The sequence below is a fragment of the Hemicordylus capensis genome, chromosome 3 (genome assembly GCF_027244095.1).
Source record: "Hemicordylus capensis ecotype Gifberg chromosome 3, rHemCap1.1.pri, whole genome shotgun sequence".
NCBI lineage: Eukaryota > Metazoa > Chordata > Lepidosauria > Squamata > Cordylidae > Hemicordylus > Hemicordylus capensis.
The window spans coordinates 54,638,897-54,657,418 of NC_069659.1; the positions used below are offsets into that span (position 1 = coordinate 54,638,897).

At 44.4% G+C, this 18,522-nt stretch overlaps 1 long non-coding RNA gene across 1 annotated transcript in view; it reads left to right on the forward strand.

Annotated features, from left to right (window-relative positions):
• The window catches only part of LOC128349110 (uncharacterized), a 37,570-nt gene extending 20,009 nt beyond the window's left edge, over positions 1-17,561 (forward strand). Inside the window, exons 2-3 of the long non-coding RNA XR_008318559.1 lie at positions 10,051-10,169; positions 15,419-17,561. This is a non-coding gene — a long non-coding RNA (uncharacterized LOC128349110). The remainder of the gene's footprint in view (positions 1-10,050; positions 10,170-15,418) is intronic.
• Positions 17,562-18,522: the final 961 nt, after the last annotated feature.

An 18,522-nucleotide genomic window follows, 5' to 3' on the forward strand; every position in this document is an offset into this window, starting at 1 on the left:
CCCTGAAAATGGGGATTGCTGCAGGTGAACACCTTTTGTGCAGTTACCACCTTTTCTATGCTGGCACATCTATGGTGGGGGTACATGTGGTGGGAGCACAGGTTGCCCGAGGATGGGCATCGATATGTAAGAGGCTTACCTCTTGCAAAACTTCATTGGGGGTGTTGTGATCACAAACAAGGGGGCCCTGTAGGGCTGCTGAGCTTTGGTACTGTGCAGCAGTGTGTTGTGTACACCAGTGTTTCTGCACAGTCACCAGTATCGCTTAGATGGCATGACATTTGAAATTTCAGGTAGTTTTGCCTCCCCTCTTGGCACCCTCCCCATCTTTCTCGCCTATATTTGTAGGGGGGCACCCAGTTCCCCCGGAAAGTGGCAGAAAGCCAGAAAAAACTTAAAGGGTTGTAGCTCTTTAAGTACTCCAAGTGCAGGAGCATCACATCACTGTTGCCAGGCAGAAGTGGGAAGATGGAGGAGGATGGAGGGGGCTTGGCGCTTTCACCAAGAGTTGGACCTTGAGAGCTGCAGCATGCATAGAGGTACCGCGTTCGTGGATGGGCCCTTTCAAAATCAGCACAAAACTGTAGTTATGGTGATGTCCATGTTCTGACATAATGCTGCTGCCCCCAAACCTCTGGTTGGAGTGGCAAGGCTTACTACAAACCAAAGGTTCACACTGGAGTTTGACAAGGCAAACCACAGATCGTTTTTGCCTCAAAACCATGGTTGCTTCCACTCGGATGTAACGGAATTCCAAACTCTGCCCCGTTTAACTGTGGTTTCTTGTTATGTGTGAATGTGGATAATATAAGGATAAGCTTATAGCTGAGAGGAGAACAGGAAGAAAGCTTGTTGGGCATAATGCTATTAACCTTCAAAGCCTGGGTTCTGGTCTTAAGGACCACCCTTGCCAATATGAACCAACCCAAGGCATTATGTTCAACTTCTGAAGCCCTGCCCAACCTGCCATTGGTGGGTCAACTGGTAGATATCAGGGATACTGTGGCCAACATACAGATCAATCAAGTGCTGGTGTTCGGGGGGAAGGGGTGATTTCTGTCAATCTTCCCTTTATTCTGAGGCTGATTGTGACTCCTGAAAAAAATGTCCCTGAAAATTGCACAGCAATTACAGCTCTGGAATTCCCTCCCCAGGAAAATTTGCCTGGTTATTGATTGCTTTTAACTGAAAATTTATGTGGTTGTGGTCTGCTTTATTGAACAGCATCCAGACTGGTTATTTATGACTAAACACCACTGAAGTTAGTGGCTGATTAACAAAGCACTGGTGCTACAGGACAGACACTGGCACTTCTGAAAAGTTCAACTAGCTCAGTTGCATTGCTTGCTCAGTGGTGGGGGCAATTTTTGATGACCTCCCTTTCCACAGGAAGTATTCTGTGTCACCCAAAAATATGTCCCTGAGGGTCACACAGTCCTCAGGGACATGTTTTAGAGTTACAAGAGGGCTTTGAGGGAAGGGGGGTGTTTTATAGCTGCTTCCCTTGTAAACATGAAGCAATCTCATGTTTGTTTAACTAAGCTTTATTCAGAAACAACTCAATTTTTCTCCTTTCCCTTTCTCTCCCCTTTCCTTTCTGACTCCCCCCCTCTACAGGATCCCCAAAGGGACAAACTTGTAATTAAGAAAACATAAACACTTCCTAGATAGAATACAACAAGGAGGTAATTGAAACCCCCCCCTTCACACACACAAGCACTGGTGCAGTGTTAGTCTGGAACTTCTCAGATGCAGTGGTGCTGCACCATTGCTTCTTTCGTGAAGATGTCAGCCAGTGAGACAAGTTAGTCATGATGAGGCAAATTACTCAAAACAGTCCCACTGAAATTGTGTTTTCCATCTTGAAAAGACTTAGTTCCTGGAAGGTGATATATGATTTTTTGAAATACATACATATATTATTCATGCTAACCCCAGCTAACTGGACAACAAAGCATCTTTTAAATTGCTGGATATTTCTGAGCAGGGAGGTAGCAACTGTCCCTATTCACCCCAGCATACCATCCCTCCCAGTAGCTCTTGCTGGTGTCTCCCATGTTTCTTTTTAGCTTGTGAGCTACCTTGGGAAAAGAACAATCTAATTCAGGGCTGCTCAGCTTCAGTCCTCCTGCAGTTGTTGACCTACAATTCCCATAATTGTGGGATTATTGGCCACTGTGGCTGGGGTGGCCACTGTGGCTGGGGATTATGGGAGTTGTCGTTCAAAAACAGCTGGGGGGCCTATATTGAGCAGGCCTGATCTAATCCCTTTGGCAATGCATTGTTGTTGAAAAGTGGTATATAAATTTACATAATAATAATAATAATAATATAATTAATAATACTTAAAATAACACAGTGATCTTTAAGGTTGTCTACTAGAAACCCATCCTCCATATTCTAGCTTGTTCTGACAATATTTGTGCTAGAATGAAAACTAAAATATGTTGTTAATGGATGTTGAGACTCCAGTGATATCCTGAATATGCTTGTGTTTTGTACTAAACAGATTCCTTAGCTGCTTTGTTCATGAATAATTCTGTGAAAAGATAATAAGCCACAGGTGGAGCCAAGTAAAGAAAATCTATTTCTTCAATATACATAAAAATAACCTGTCATTCTCAGAAGTGATGGATGTGAGTCCTGGCAGTCTGCTGTCAGTAGACAAGATAAGTTTCTATATGTGTAGTATGTGATACATTTGCATATTTTTAATCCATAAATATTTTGGGTAGTTTTGAAACTATGTAAAACAATAAGAAAAACGAAAAAATGAACTTATTTTTAAAAAACAGCATCCAGCTGCAGGTGGCAACTACAGTTGATGCTAACTTTGTTTCCTCCATAACAAAATATGAAAGATCAAATCTGAGGGAGAGTAAAATGAACTGCACCAGCCTTGTAGTATTTTGTTAACATCTCTTCAACGTCAATGAAAATAAAATTTTCAATAGAACTTTCCACTTCCTTACAAGTTGGCAAGTTACAAGGTGGTTTTTTAGAATCAGTTCTGTGCTTGGATGGAGAGAGTACTAAAAGCATGAGAGTAGTTGTGATATCAGTTTATTTACAAATATGCAGGTTGCCCAGGTGGCAAGCAAGCAAGCAGAAACATGAGCAGACAATGCTAGTCTTAAAGGAGCTTTATTAGCTAACAATAACTGTTCAGAAGCCCTGAGCTCCAAAAATGTATATATATTTTCACTTTCTCTAATGAAATCCCTGCTGCTTTTTCAAAAGGTATCCTAGCGTACATGCACACACGTGTGCAAACACACAGCGCATGTACGTGCACACATATATGCACATGTGCGATTCACGGGGCTTTTAAAAACCTCCTTTCTGCAAGTAGGTGAGGTGAGTTCAGGAGTGAGATTAGACAAGGGACTTGCATTACATTAATCCATTTCCCTACCTCCTAATGATGTCTAGTATAACAAAATGGCTGACATCCAAAATAAGGCTGCCTTCAGATGTAACGCAGAATTGTGGGTCCAATGGACTCACGGTTCCACTCCCCATCTTCCTATCCACATTGAGACAGACTGGAGAGCTCCCTCTCTGCAGTCTCACTGACTGTAGAGAGGAGGGGGAACTGGCTGCCAGAACTTCCTTCTTTAATGAAGGACAGCCCCGGCAGCCAATAGCAGCCAGAGAGAAGGAGAAGATTCCTCCCTCAACTCCAGTTGCATGAGAGGGAAAGTCTGGTGCCAGTGTTTGGATGTAACACTGGCACCATGCAACCAAGTTAAAGGTGGTGAAACTTCACTCTAACTGAAGATACAGATTGGTGTCCAGGGAGAGAAATTGTGGGTCAATTTCCTCGCTTAACTCTAGTTGCCCACATTTGGACATACAGCTCCTGAAACTGGAGGTGAGTTTCGTGTTATGTGTGAATGTGGCCTCAATAGTACTACAATAGCACTCAGTAGTACTACTTAATTTCAGTAGGTCTTCTTTGAATAGTTTAGTCAGGATGCCTGCCATTGTGTAATACTGTATTTACCCAAACAGAAGACAACTCTGAATTTAAGATGACTCCTTAAAAAATAGAAGCTAAATGCAGGGTATACCTGTATTTTCCTGAAAGGAACAGGACTCCAAATTCTACATGACTTACATCTACATGATTGCTAACATTAAAGAACATGGGGGAAACCTAGTCTTGAATTCAGGTAAATACAGTACAACATTATCACATTGTGTATGGAATGGAACCTTTATTTTGGTCATTGACCAGACAAAACATTGTGTATTTCCCCTCCAATCCTCACATCATCAGTTGTCGGTAGTGCGAGTAGGGAAATGGACACCACAGTCACATCTCTCATAATGTTATCACATCTCTGTTTGCAAAAGGGGAGAAAGAGACTGTGCAGGGACAACTGCATGCCTCATATATATGAACATATATGAAGCTGCCTCACATTGACTTGGATCATTGGGCCATCTAGCTCAGTACTGTCTACACTGATGGGCAGCTGCTCTCTAGGGCTTCAGAAAGGAGTCTTTCTCAGCCCCACCTGGAGATGCCAGGGATTGAACCAGGGAGCTTCTGCATGCAAGGCAGGTGCTTTACCACTGAGCTACAGCCCCATCTGCTGATCTCACTGATAAAAAGCTTGTCTGTTCTGGAAAGAGGGCTCTCTGTTCATTGGGTGCAACAGTGACCTCTTATGCACTCAGGCTTTAAAATAATGAAGTGAAACCATTATCTGTGTCTCTTCAGTCGAGTATTTAAATTATTTCTTTTAAGATTATTTGCTATACTTATAAACTAACAAAATTACTTTCTAGCCTGCTGGTACACTTAAAGTCATTTTGGAGCCCATTTGGAAACTACATTAATCTTTCCAATTACAGCTGGCTGCAATGCACTTGACCCAGCATGGAAGTGCCACTAGGCTAAACCGATGGAATCAAAAAACTTTCTGCTGTGGAGTCTCATCCTTTTCTTTTGAGAGTAAATGCAGAAGATCAGAAGCCTCATGGGGACAAACCATTTTGGGCCAGAAACTAACACTCTTGACAGTGGCATAATTTCTCCCCTAGTTTGTGCATCATAGGCTCTGCTTTATAAAATGATCATATGTCCATTTAAACTATTACATGATACCATGTTCTCCTAGATGGCTTCTCCTAGATGCATTGAAATCCTCTTTTCTGAGCAGTCTTACCTTGATGCTGGATTGTGCCCAGCAGGGCAGCATCCAGACTAAGTTCCACTGAAATCAGTAGGATTTTAAGTTAGTCATGACTAACTTGTCCTATTGGTTTCAATGGTATTTAGTCATGCTTAACTAGTCTGGATGCTGTTCTATGTGGATGATTAGCACTGTGAAGAACTGGGTTCAAAGTGATATATAGGGATCCCCAAAACTTTATAAAACTTTCTTATCCAGGTGCCATCATCTTAGGTGTTTGAATAGGCCTCTGAGAATGCCTACATATGCCCAATAAAAGCCCCCCTGCCCAAAGGAGCTCCTGTAATTGTCTAGTGTCCCAAACCCTCATTGAGCCAAGCAGATGTGGGAGGGCACGTGTGAATGAAGCCCATATACAGAATGAGAAAAATAAAATTGTATGTATGTAAGGAAGTCAGAGTCATCTGGCATTAAACAAGGAGAAAGAAATAAAAAGTTAATGCAAGTCATACACACCGTAATGATGATGTTTTGCCTGTCTGAAGTCGGTCCTGAGTTCTTGCTTGAAGAGAACAGTCCTTTGCTCTAACTCATCTCTAAAGATGGGTGTAAGGACGCACAGGACAAGGGTGAGTGTACAGGACAAGGAAACAGAGCAACAGTGATCACTGTGATTCAACAGGCACTGGAATGCCAAGGTCCCAGGCTGATAACGGCCTCTTTTAAAAGCTACCCCACCCTCTGAGCTGGTTCTATGATGGCTACTCTGGTCACTGGCAAAGCAATAGCATGCCTGCAAGCAAGACTTATGGGTGAAAGCATGTCTCCATCATCAGGGCAACTAGGCTGGCACTCTCCATTCTACCACACCAGACTCCACCCTTGCTAGAGAAGCAAAGCCGACTGCCACTTGTCCAGAACTGGTGGGAGGAGCACCACCCTAACAAACACCCAATCAGAACTCATAGCTATAGATAAAAAATGGGGGGGAATGGGTTCAGTTCTGTTTGGTACTAATGGTGATTGGAAAGAGAGGCTTGACAAGGTATCTTAAGTTGCTCTAAGGCTGCTGGATTTTGGAGGGCATGATCTGATTCTTTTTGGGGAGTGGAACTGTTCTTGTAGCTGCACCCTTACAAAATTTTATTTGAACAGCCCACCATTAGTGCAAAGACCAAGCCAGACACAGCAGGCAAGCCGTGCCCCTCCTCAACGAGATTGCAATAGACCAGGCCTGTTCAATTTAGGCACCCCAGCTGTTTTTGGACTACAAATCCCATAATCCCCAGCTACAGTGGCCAATAACCTGGGGTTATGGGAGTCGTGGCCAAACATCTGCAGGAGGGCCGAAGTTGAGCAGGACTGCAATAGACCAACCATGGATGCCACATTCCCTGTAGGACCCAGGGGAAGCCTGGGAGAGAACAGGGACGTTATGAGGATAAAAGGAGAGGCACATGTTCACCTCCTTCAACTTTCTGGAGGAAGGATGGGATAAAATATAACAACCACAATAGTGCCAGTCTTCCTAATTCTGAAAAAGACAATCTTGGGGGTAGAAGCAAAAGCTCAGTGATAGAGCATTGCTTTGCATGCTGAAGGTGGTGGGGTCAAACTCTGGCATGTCTAAGTAGGGCTGGGGAAAACTCCTCCCTGAAATCCTAAAAAGCTGCTGTCAGTCAGAACAGACAATACTGAGCTAGATGGACAAAGGGTCGGACTCAGTGTAAGGCAAGTGCCTATGAAAAAGAATTCTCCATTCTTCTACTAAAAACTCAGATGAGAGATAATTGCCTAATTATCAACTTTACTTTCTGTAAAACTATTTTACTCCACTGATGTCAAATATTTTACTCAACTGATGCCAACTTTTAAAAGACTCTGGGTTGATAGTGAAAGGTTGATTTATTAGTGTCTTTAAATAATGCAGGGTTTTCTAATCCAGAGGACAATTGACAGTCAAGCCAAGTCAAGCCTATGTGTCTCTGGGAATTTAGATACTACTAATCGGATCAGTCGTAGGAACTTTGACCCAAGGTGCATGTAGTGTCATCAACAGAGATGTCTATAGCCCTATTCAGACACTTAAAGAAAAACAATGTACTCACATACGACATCTAAAATGAGGCCAAAAGTCCCACCTTGGCCCTGTCAGTTATCCTTGTCAGTTATCCCTGTTAGAATGGCATTTATCTGAAGAGGTGAATGCCCTATCTATGATAGCGGGCACTTCTATGATCAGGAGGCTCAGATGCTTGAGCCTTCCGATCATTGAAGTGCCCTCCATCACAGATCTGGCATTCACCTCTTCAGACAAGTGCTACTCTAACCATGAGCAGTGCACTGCTGGGGATGACTGACAGGGCCAGGGTGGGACTTCTGGCCCTGTTTTGGACACTGTACACAAGTGTATTTCTTAAATACCGTGTCTTCCTTAAAACATCTTAATAGGGTTTATGCGGCAGCCATTTTGGGATCATGCCCTTACGAAACAATTGGCATGAAATGTGCAAGCGTGGCTTGAGCCTGCCAACTGATGGGAAGCAAGAAGTCCTGCACTTATTTGTTTTGAAAAATCACAAGGGGACATGGGCAACTACCTTCTGAAACCCATTCTCTTAAACCATAGAATTCCAACAAAATATTGAGAACTGATTTTGGTGAATTATATATTTCAGTTTCGTAAATCCTCATTCCTTCCTACCATTTATGCTCCTAGGGTTAACTGACAAAATGATTCATATTAGCTGTGATTAAAAGCTGCATGGCTTTATAGATTTTCCTATAGTTTTCAAGGGATTTGGTTTCTAACAACAACAAAATGTCATAGTGTGGCATTTGCTATTTTGGGTCAGAGATGACATTTGAGTAACTTGGGCACACATTTATGAACAACCAGCACCAAACACTTAAAGGTTGTGCACACAACCTTTGGCTGACTCTTTCATGGGCGGCGGGGAAGGCAGGAGCTCCCAGGCAGATGAGCGGTGGCCATTATCGCCTTTGCCACAAGCAGTGGCATGGTGAAGGCAAGAGCTGGGAGCAGGAGGACCACCCCTTCCTGAATCCCATGGTGGCCCACACTATGAGCATGGTGGCTGCTTGCATTAGAGCAGCTGCTGCACTCAGCGTGGCCACTCTTTCCTCCCAGATTGCTGCTGGAAGTGGCAGCGGGCTGGGGGGATGCCATTGAGCCCGGCAGCAACCATGCATACTATTGCTGGCCAAGGTTAAGTGAACCGCAGGTTCACTTAACCTTGGCTAAATGCCGGGTTCAAAAGCAGAGCTAGGCATGGAGGCAGCACCGGGATCAGGCTTGATCCTAGTACTTCACACATGCAGCCTAGCCCAGGCTGGACTTCCCTAGCCTGGGCTAGTCTGCATGTGTGAATGGCCTCTTAGTATAAATAGTGCTAACAGCTTCCTTACTGTGTCAATTCTACTACCAGAAATACATATTAATGGAAGGTATTTATTGCTAAGTAGCAAAACCTGCATCCATAATGGAAGACCATAACTGAACCTGAGAACTGGATGACATGTGTACTAAATGGATAAATACTGAATAAATACTGAATAAATAATAAATAAATAAATGAGACATTGTATACTTTTGTTGATAGAGGATTCCCCTCACCTTGCAATTAATGAATTCTTTGTTTTGACTTTGAAATGAGAGGATATGCAATTTATAAATCACCCACTATTTGTTTTGCTCAGCTTTTCAATGTTCATTTTTTTGAGAACTACCGATTGTCATTCTTCCCTGAGCATTTTGATCTAGCAAATTAAAGTTTTTGATTTCTTTCTTAATACCCTCTGATATTCTCCAAAAGATGCAGGATAACATATGAGGTGAGTTTGTCTCACTCTCTGTCCCTGAAACACAAAATATAGTTTCTGGGACTGTTTTCTTGGAAAGATTCCCATACCATAACATCCTGAGAGGGAAATGCTACACAGTTAGGTTAGGCAGTGCAGTTCTCGACTGTGGCCAACAAGATGGCTTTAATCAATATGAAAATAAGAGTAATCAAGGGAGGGAAAAGGATTAAAGCTAAGTACATAGAAAAGCAAGAAGCAGTAAAAAAAAAAAAACCAAACTAGAGATTTATACGCGCATATTAACTGTGCAGCATGTGGCGCCCATCAATAGTCAGAGACGTTGTTTCTAATTCTCAGGGTCTGGAATACTAATAAAGCTATTTTATCAAAATATTAATAAAAGGAGAGGAAGTTTGCAAAATGCTGCAAGAAAATCCTCCCTGCATAAATGGGATTATGTGGCAATGCAGCGAGTAATTTAGTCTCTCCCCACTCTTCTTTTTAGCCTTTATGTTGCTATGGAAGTTAAACCAAGATTGTAAGCAGAGAAAGCAAATACTTGGAACAAGCTACTTTGGTGCACAGTGACAATCCATTCTTTTAACAGTAACTACCTCATCCATGCTAACACAAAGGACCAGGGATGCAGATTATGTCACCCATCACAGAGAAAAAGGGCAAAACAGCCTCTTTTTCTTGCTTTCTGTACAAGTATATGTGCTCTTTTATCTGACTGTCTATCTATCTATTTCTCAGATTTGTAGACCACCCCAAACTTGCATCTCTGGATGGTTTACAACATAAAACAAATGGAAATGGAACTCTTAAAACAATTTCAAACTACAGTCAAATTAAAAAGCATGAGCAAAAAACCAAGTCTTTAGGGAATTTTAAAAAGTTGTCACAGATGGGGAGGCTCTTATTTCAGAAGGAAGCACATTCCAGAGTCTTGGGATGGCAACAGAGAAGGCCTGTCCCTGCCTTCTGAATAAACTCTTAGTTTAATCTATATAAGATTACTTTGTGAGGGAAGCAGCTATAAAACAGCCTTCAAACCAATGCAATGCACGTTTGTTCCTAGATGGTCTCCTACTGGTTTGCCGACTTCTGAAGGAATTTCACACTTCCTTCATGATTTGAGCTAGAGCTGGCTACACTGGCAACCTTAATCTCACTTGCTGGCATCTTCACATAAAACCGGTACCTATTCTCTTACTTCTTTTTCATTCCCCTTCTTGGCAGTTTTAGTCAAAACAAAAACTTGAAATTTGTTCCAGGGATGGATGATGAAATATGGTCCATAGCAGCTTTGCAGAAGTGATTATTTAAACCCATTTTCTTTTCCAAAATTATGAATTGCAGAATTTTTAGAATGTCAGGTTTTTGGTTTTTGCACCCAGCATTTTTCACCTGTTCTAAAAGCAAAAAAAATTGCAGGTATATTATAAATGAATGAATGAATGAATGAATGAATAAATAAATAAATACTCATTTATTTGCAAGCATATATACAAATGCCAAGCAGCCTGTAGCACAGCACACTGGCAAATAACTGCTTCTGACTGCATTGGGGAAAGGGTTGCACACAAGAGTGGGGGGGGAGGAGGGGGAGGGGGAGAAGGGAGGGAATCCCTATGGAATCTATGGAATTCTTTGCCACTTGAAGTGATAATGGCCATCAGCTTGGATGGGTTTAAAAGGGGCTTAGACAAATTCATGGAGGACAGTGCTATAATGGCTGTAGGCCACCTCCAGCCTCAGAGGCATGATGCCTCTCAATACCAGTTGCAGGGGAGCAAGAGCAATAGAGACTGAATGCCCTCACCTCTTGCCTGTGGGCTTCCCAGAGGCATTTGATGGGCCACTGTGTGAAACAGGAGGCTGAACTCGATAGATCATGGGCCTGATCCAGCAAGGCTGTTCTTATGACTTGTCCTGTAACCAGTGGTGGCTAGTACAGACAGATTGGGATGGTGTTGGTAAATACGCCTCAGGTGAGACTTGTTTTTACTCCTCTCATCCCATCCTTGCTGCCTTCTTCTCCCTTGTCACACCCTCTCTGATGCCTCACCCTCTCATGCCAAGGCATTAACCCTTTGCACACTGGCTGGTTATTTGACCAGTTTCCCAACCTGGAGAAGAACCAGCCCACAAGCAAGGGATTAACACTGCCGTTGGGCATGATGAGGGAGAGCAAAGCAGCTGGGAAAGGGCAAGAGGAGTGAGAATGAGCCTCACTTGCGGCAATGGCCAGAGGTGGTTTCTACCAGCTTTGTCTGGTATGCCATCTGTGTTCATTTCTTGAGATAAATGAGCTCAGAACACTCTTACATCTGTTGGTAACCTCTAGACTTGACTTCTGCAATGCACTCTGTGTACATAGCCCAGGAACTGCAGTTGTTAAAGAATGTGGCAGCCAGGCTGGTCTCCAGGTCATCTCAAAGAGACCATATTACTCCTGTATTAAAAGAATTAAATGGGCTACCAATACATTTCTGGGGAAAATACAAGGAATCTCTCTGAGAGAGATTCCAGCCTGCAACCTTGGAGAAGCTGTTGCCAGTCTGGTCTGACTTAGTATATGGCAACTTTCTATGTTTCCCCAAGATCTAGTATATTTTGCCTAAGATTGGGAGCCAATGATTAATTTCTGTTTGTTAGTGAGAATATATTAAAAGAACATCTGAACACATGCGGCCTAGTGCCATTCCCTTGCAGGTTAAGAACATAAGAACAGCCCTGCTGGATCAGGCACAAGGCCCATCCAGTCCAGCATCCTATTTCACACTGTGGCCCACCAGTAGGGATGTGCATGGAACCAGCGGGCCCGGTTCGGTTCGAGGCTGCACCGACCACGAACCAAACCGGGCCATTTCAGTCTAGAACCCCTAAGAACACCCCTCCCTGGTCCAGTCCGGTCTGGTCCGGAGGGGAGTTCATGAAGGTGGGCTTTTTAAAAGGATTTTTAATTTTTAAAAAACCTTTATCCCCTTTGGGGGGCTGCCTGTGGTCTGCGGGTGTGTGTGTCTGTGTCTGTGAAAGTTCCCCCTCCCCCTGCTGGCCCCGATCATCACTGCCAAAGCCCATTTTAGAGCTTATTTTGGCCTGTTCGGGCCTTTGTATTTTTGCATATCAGCCATTTTTACCGCTGCTGCGAATGCGCCAATGGCCTCTGCAAGGCCTGGCAAGGCTCAGGGCCTCACAGAAGCCATTTCCACATGTGCAGAGGCCATTTGCGCATGCACAGAGGCCATTTTTTAAAAAAATTCACAAACTGGCAGGGGGGTTTGGTCCCGGTCTGAATGGAACCAGGGGGGATTTGGTTTGACCACAAACCCCTGAACCATTGAAATGAACTCACAAACCCCTGAACCAGTTCACACATCCCTACCCACCAGATGCCTCTGGGGAGCCCACAGGCAAGAGGTATGTACATGCCCTCTCTCCTGCTGTTGCTTCCCTGCAACTGGTATTGAGATACATTGTGCCTCTGAGGCTGAAGATGGCCCACAGCCATCAGACTAGTATCCATTGATAAAACTGTCCTCCACAAATCTGTATAAACCCCTTTTAAAGCCATCCAAGCTGGTGGCCATCACCGCATCCCATGGCAAGGAATTCCATAGATTAATTATGCGCTGTGTGAAAAAGTACTTCCGCTTGTAGGTCCTAAATTTCCCAACCTTCAGTTTCATAGGGTGACCCTTAGTTCTAGTGTTGTGTGTGAGAGATAAAAATTTCTACCCTCTCCACTCCATGCATAATTTTATACACTCCGATCATGTCTCCCCTTAGTTGCCTCTTTTCCAAGGTAAAGAGCCCCAGATGCTGTAGCCTAGCCTCATAAGGAAGGTGCTCCAGGCCCCTGATCATCTTGGTTGCCCTCTTCTGCACCTTTCCAAGTTCTACAATATCCTTCTTAAGATACGTTGACCAAAGCAGTGCACAGTACTCCATATGTGGCCGCACCATAGATTTGTAAAAGGGCATTATAATATTAGGATTTTAATTTTCAATCCCTCTAGCATGGAATTAGCTTTTTTCACAGCTGCCACGCACTGAGATGACACTTTCAGTGAGCTGTCCACCACGACCCCAAGATCTCTCTCTGGTCAGTCACTGACAGCTCAGATCTCATCAGTGTATATGTGAAGTTGGTGTTTTTTGCCCCAATGTGCATCACTTTACACTTGCTTACATTGAACGGCATTTGCCATTTTGTCCCCCAGTCCCCCAGTTTTGAGAGATCTTTTTGGAGTTCCTCACAATCCATTGTGGATTTCACTACTCTAAATAGTTTAGTGTCATCTGCAAATTTAGCCACTTCACTGCTTACCCCAACTTCTAGATCATTTATTTACAAGTTAAAGAACACTGGTCCCAGTACAGATCCTTGTGGGACCCCACTTCTTATTTCCCTCCATTGTGAAAACTCTCCATTTGTTCCTACTCTCTGTTTCCTGTCCTTCATCCAGTTACTGATCCATACATGAACCTGTCCCCTTATTCCATGACTGCTAGGTTTACTCAAGAGCCTTTGGTGGGGTAACTTTATCAAAAGCTTTTTGGAAGTCCAAGTACACTACATCAACTGGATCACCTTTATCCACATGCCTGTTGAAGCTCAAAAAGTACTCCAAATGGTTAGTGAGGCAAGACTTGCCCTTGCAGAAGCCATGCTGGTTCTCCTTCTACAAGGCCTGTTCTTTTATATGCTTAACAATTGTGTCCTTTAAGTATGCTTTCCATCAATTTACCCAGCACCAAAGTTAAGCTGCTTGGCCTGTAATTTCCTGGATCCTCCCTGGACCCCTTCTTGAAAATTTGAGTCACATTGGCTACTTTCCAGTCCTCTGGTACAGAGCCTGATTATAGGGGCAAGTTATATATATTTGCTAGGAGATCGGCAATTTCACATTTGAGTTCCTTCAGAACTCTTGGGTGGATGTCATCTGGCCCCGGCAATTTGTTAATTTTCAGCTTTTCAGGACAGTTTAGACCATCTTCCTTTGTCACCTCAAATTCAGCCAGTTCCTCAGCTGCTAAACCTGAAAAACTCAGTTATGGAGAGGATATATGTTCATTATCCTCCTCTGTGAAGACAGATGCAAAGAACTCATTCAGCTTCTCTTCAATCTCCTTATCCTCCTTAATAATCCCTTTCACACCCTCATCATCTAAGGGTCTAACCACCTCCCTGGCAGGTTTTCTATTTCTGATATATTTAAAGAAGTTTTTGTTATCCCCCTTGACACTTCTAGCTATATGCTCCTCAAACTCTCTCTTTGTATCCCTTATTGTGTCATTTCTTTTGCCAGAGTTTATGTTCCTTCCTGTTCTCTTCATTTGGGCAGGATTTCCATTTTCTGAAGGAAGTCTTCTTCTCTTTCATAGCTTCCCTGACTCTGTTTGTTAGCCATGCTGGCATCCTCCTGAACTTGGTAGTACCTTTCCTCCTTCTTGATATACACTCCAACTGTGTTTCTAGTACTGTGGTTTTAAATAAGTTCCATGATTTCTGGAGCGATTAGACCCTCCTGACTTTCCCTTTCAACTTTCTTCTTACCAGTCCCCTCATTTTTGAGAAGTTTCCTCTTCTGAAGGCCAACGCATCTTTTTTAGACTTTCTTGACAATTCTCCACTCACATATAAGCTGAATTATATATACATGTAAGATGAACTATGGTCACTACTACCCAGTGAGTCTGCAACTCTGAAGAAGGAAGGTGCCTGGAGTGATAAGAGCACCTGGAGCACCTTCCTTATGAGTCTAGGCTACAGCATTTGGGAAATTCTCCTTACCTTGGAAAAGAGCCGACTAAGGGGAGACATGATCAAAGTGTCTAAAATTATGCATGGAGTGGAGAGCGTAGACAGAGACAATTTTTTATCCCTGTCTCACAACACTAGAACCAGGGGTCACCCCATAAAACTGAAGGTTGGGAAATTTAGGACCGACAAGAGGAAGTACTTTTTCACACAGCACATAATCTATGGAATTCCTTGCCGTGGGATGTGGTGATGGCCAGCAGCTTGGATGGCTTTAAAAGGGGCTTAGACAGATTCATGGTGGACAGGTCTATCAGTGGCTCCTAGTCTGGTGGCTGTGGGCCATCTCCAACCTCAGAGGCATGAATCCTGCTGTTGCATTGGAGCAACAGCAGGAGAGAGGGCATGCACATCTGGTGGGCCACTGTGTTAAATAGGATGCTGGACTAGATGGACCTTGTGCCTGATCCAGCAGGGCTGTTCTTATGTTGCTCCTTTCCTCCCTTGTAGAGGTTCCCTTTTGATTGAGAAATTTTGCTGCATAGAGCCCGATTTCTCATGCAGCAACATAGAGAAGTACACATAATCTCAACCATAAAAAACATCCTGCTGCTGCATGAAGTTTGGCTTCTTATGAAGACATTTTACTCCCTTGCTTTGTTTTTGTTTTTTCTCTCAGGTACATATTTGGAATGGAGGAGGAGATTAGAATTGCCTGGAAACATCAGGGAGCAAGGCGGAGGTGGCAGCCTTCACATTAAATCTACTCACCCATTCTGAAAGCTGACTTCTAGCTCCTCCTGTGACTCTACCAACTTGCTGTCTGCAGCATGAGCAAGAGAGAAAAAGAATGCTGCCACATCTTTCAAGTGTACACTATCCTGACTATGCCTGCTCCCCACTCACCTGCTTAGCAAGAAAGAGGGTAGAAATGAATATAGGGCATCCTGAGACCCCACATCAACTAGATGTTTGAGAAGGAGACACTATGGATGAATAGGTCAAGGCTACAGGTCTTGGTGTGAGAGGATGCTGGAGTCTAAGGTAGCTATGTAACAGGTGGCCACCAGAAATGTGGAAACAATTCATCATGCATGGTGGCTCAGCCTGAGCTGATAAACCCAAATGCTTTATCTTGCCCTAAAGCAAGAGTGAATGTCCAACGATCAGCACCCTGGCTTGCCTGGGAGACAGAGTAATCCACTTGTGAATATTCTCTTGCTACATCTGGGGGAAAACAAATTGAGAGGTAGTTTAGGGCTAGCTGTGTCCGCCCCCCACCCAAGTGTCCTCTTCTGATATGCCTGATCCAGCAGGGCTGTTCTTATTTGGGCCCAGTGCATGCTTTGTGCCAGTGTGTGGAACAGGATGCTGGACTAGATAGGCCTTGGACCTGAACCAGCAGGGCTTTTCTTATGTTATTATGTTTGTTTCCATGTTTGGAAGCATTAGTAAAAGCCAAGAAAACTCCCCCGGCTAGCCCTGATCCTGGTGGTCCTTCTGGTATTCCTGCTTGGCTGCACAGGCTGACTAAAGCTGCAAAATGGGCCAAGCTAATCCAGTCTGTGTCTGATTGCTTGGCCAGGTTGGAAGATAATGGTGCTGCGCCTGTATCAGCACCTGTGGATTTCACACAGTATGACAGTCTTCAAGTCCCTGCGCCAGCGCCAGTCCCTAAGGGAGGAACACTTTTAGTTACTGGAGCAGGTGAGATACCAGATGGGGTCCCAGTATGGGTTTTGCCCACAGTCCTTCTCAAGTGTGCCCATCGCCAGCAGGGGGCCTTTGATGGACTATACTGCTGGCCTGCTGGGGTCTTGGGACAGCAATTTGCTCTGGGAGGGGCATGCAATCAGGTGTGGCAAGGCTTTACCTTGCCTAGCCAGGTTGCTTGGCCTAACACAGTGTCCAGCAGTGCTGCTAGTTTATACAGCATCTAGAAATTATCCTTGGCGGGGCGTTCTTTGCCCCTGGGCAATCACCTTCTCCATGTAGGGGTGAGTATGTTGGTGTTTTCCTGCTTCTCTTTAGGGAACCTGAGCCGGTACCCAAAGAGCGTGAACAGGCGAGGAACAAGGAGAACAGCGAGTGAAAACGTACTGAACACAATTGGGCCAATTGGATGTCTGCGTTCACCATCTATATGGGGGTGGTTATGCAGGTGCAGCCTGCTCGGGGTTCAGCCCTAGTGAAGTATTTTGAATTGATATAATTCACTGGAGATCCAGGGGAAATCCGGGAAATTACAGGCCAGATAGCTTAACTTGGGTGCCGGGTAAATTGATGGAAAGCATACTTAAGGACACAATTGTTAAACACAGAGAAGAACAGGCCATGCTGAAGGACAATCAGCATGGCTTCTGCAAGGGCAAGTCTTGCCTCACTAATAGGAATGTGCACAGACCGGTTCGGAGGCCATTCTAAAGGCCTCCAGACCGGTCCAGTCACTGGGTGGTTTTGGTTCGGGTGGGGAGTTTGGGGGCTTCCATTAAGGGCGGGGGGGGGCTTTACTTACCCCTCCCGCGCTTTCCACACACTGCCGCCGTAATTATTGAAGAAATTGCTCCTCCGATGGCTGTTCCTATTTTAAAAAATGGCTGCCCCCTTGAAGCCCTGGCCCCCTGCTGCTGCCTTGAAGCGCCCTCCCACCCCCTTAAATCTCGCCCCGGGCCCTTAAATCATGCCCCGATAACATTAAGAGACGGGCGGCGGGGAGATGTCCTCCCGCCCCCTTCCCTGCTAGGCTGCAAAAGACTTTAGGAAGGCTTCTGCGCGCGCACGAACCAGCGGGACAGGTTCATGTATGGATCAGTAACTGGATGAAGGACAGGAAACAGAGAGTAGGAACAAATGGAGAGTTTTCACAATGGAGGGAAATAAGAAGTGGGGTCCCACAAGGATCTGTACTGGGACCAGTGTTCTTTAACTTGTAAATAAATGATCTAGAAGTTGGGGTAAGCAGTGAAGTGGCTAAATTTTCAGATGACACTAAACTATTTAGGGTAGTGAAATCCAGAACAGAGTGTGAAGAACTCCAAAAGGATCTCTCCAGACTGGGTGAGCGGGCAAAAAATGGCAAATGCAGTTCAATGTAAGCAAGTGTAAAGTGATGCATATTGGGGCAACCCCCCCCCCCAACTTCACATATACACTGATGGGGTTTAAGCTGTGACTGACCAGGAGAGAGATTTTGGGGTTGTGGTGGACAGCTCATTGAAAGTGTCAACTCAATGCATGGCAACTGTGAAAAAGGCAAATTGCATGTCAGGGATCATTAGGAAGGGAAGCATTTGAAAATACAAATGCTAATCCCCATTCATCCATGAAACTCACTGGGTGATGGCCAGTCATGTATCTCTCAGCCTAACCTACCTCACAGGGTTGTTGTGAGGTTAAAAATAATCTCTGAGCTCCTTGGCAGAAAAGCGGGATATAAATGTAAATAATAACTTGCCGACCTGAACAGAGCATCTGTGCACTTTTGGGGGACCTGCTGTTCCCCCCTCCTGCCGCACTCTCTCTTGCCCCACTCCCCCACCCTCCTGCCCCATTCTCTATTGCCCCCTCCCTCCTGCTGCACTCTCTCTTGCCCCCTCCCCTGGAAAAGGTGCAGAAGAGGGCAACCAAGATGATCAGGGACCTGGAACAACTTCCTTATGAGGCAAGGCTACAACATATGGGGCTTTTTCATTTGGAAAAGAGGCAACTATGGGGAGACATGATAGAGGTGTATAAAATTGTGCATGGAGTAGAGAGAGTAGAGAGAGAGAGAGAAAATTATCT